A 1,966-nucleotide genomic window follows, 5' to 3' on the forward strand; every position below is an offset into this window, starting at 1 on the left:
TTAAAGTTTACTTAGCAAAAGGCCCGGCTAACGTGAGCTGCTTGCAAGCTCAGAGAGAGACGGAAGGGCCTTGCCTTCAGCTACACTCCGCAAATGCGAAGGGATAGGGGCTTTTAGGGATGAGTTATACTGCAATCAGCTTAGTAAATCTGCATGCAGAAAGGATGCTAATTAGTCTTAATAGTCTACCAATATGCCCCAAGACTGGAGATACAACAACGTAAATCTGCTACCGATAAATATTTTTAATTGTTAAATTTACTGGAAAGAAAAGTGTATTTTCCGTGGCAAAGGCGGAGGATTTGGCGGGACCGGGCTCCGCTCCCTGGAGGGGCCGGGGGGGGAGGCAGAGCCCCCCACTGCCACCGCCGGGGACCCCTCGACCCCCAGCGTCACCCCACACCCCCCCAGTCCTGCCCGCCGGGAGGGAGGGAATGAGGGAGGGTAGGAGAGGGAGCTCCTGCTTACACTGGGCTTGGTGAAATTAGTGATGTATCACGTTAATTACCAGTGTGATCTTAAGATGGTTGCAGGCCCAAGGAAAATTAATGGAAATCCAAATTCTAATTATGTGGCTGGTGTTAAAGAGTTGAACTAAATACCCAGGAAGGGAAATTGGATGATAATGTGGAAATATGCTACATTTTCTGGCTGCTTCTGGTTATTGCATCATGAAGCCTAATAAATGCATTAGCAGAGATACCGCTGGAGGAGGATCTTTGGGGAGACAAAGAGGGGTGGGGGTGCCTGGGATAACTGCGAAAACCAGGAAAAAATTTTCGAGATCTCCTAATTTTGCTCCATCCTCGCCCCCCTCCCCCCATGACGGTTTGCCCCTGCCCGGTGCGAGCCGGCCCAGCCCTGTGCGCTAGGGTTGTGCAGGAAGAGAACCGGGAGGGGCACAGAGGAATACCCCGCCTGCCCCGACACGGGCGAGCTGCTGCCCCGCTTGCAGGTGGGGAAACTGAGGCACAGGCACACTTCCCTCCAGCATCCCCCTCCACTCGCCCTGCAGAAACCCGACGTGGAGGACTAATTAATTCTCACAATTAAGCTTTCGGGACCTGGGGCTGAAACCCGGGGCGGGGGGGAGTGTGCAGAGAAAAGCGCGGGGGACACAACACCGAGTGCGGTAATGCGTGTCGCGTCCGACCCACGCGTGTCCCCTGGGACGGCGGGGCAAAACCGCCTTCCCATAGGCTTAACCCTTCCCTCGCCGGCGGTCTCGGGGTTCCGGGCTTCAGCTCTAAGATCTCAGCCTCATCCATCACCGAGTTAAAAAAAGAAATCAAGAGGGAAACCAATCCAGACAAACACATCAAGACTCAAGAGTGGCGACCCTTGGAAAAGGCAGGGTCCAACCAGATATGAATCATTTTTCTTTGCATACTTTAAAGGAATTACTAGTGATATGCACGGCTGTCACTGCAAACTACATTTATGGATTTGCAAGCCATTTCCATAAATCAGCTGCATTGGATCCATCAGAAGAGCAGAGCCCGGCGTCGGTGCGAAGATGATGGAGCTCTCTTTGAACGTATAATGAAGTGTTCCAAGGGCTGCAGTTATTTTTCTGCTTGTTAAGGATTTTTTTTTGGAAGGGGGAGGGGAGCCTTTTCGAATTTGATTTTAAATTAAAACGTCGCCAAGAGATGTTTTATTGGTGATCACCCTTATGATAAATTTATGCTTCAATAATTACTTTTCACGGGATATCGATTTCCTCTGGCAAAAGCTTTTCTCCCTCCTTCCCAACCCCTGTCTCCCATTTCCCGAACAAGACAGCTCCCCCCTGCTAACCCTCCCCAACCCGGGGACGGCTCCGCCGGCAGAAAGACGCGGGGGGGCTGCGGGAACCGAGCGGCAGCGGAGGGGAAGGGAGCGAGGGGCCGGCCCAAGTTCACGCGTGAGCCCCACGGCCGGGGAAGCCCGTGCTGGGTCCCTCTCTGCCTCTCAGCCCCCCCAG

This window comes from Pezoporus wallicus, unplaced genomic scaffold (assembly GCF_028554395.1).
Source record: "Pezoporus wallicus isolate ANWC-B61680 ecotype Strahan unplaced genomic scaffold, APGP_CSIRO_Pwel_v1 contig_3365, whole genome shotgun sequence".
Classification (NCBI taxonomy): Eukaryota; Metazoa; Chordata; class Aves; order Psittaciformes; family Psittacidae; genus Pezoporus; species Pezoporus wallicus.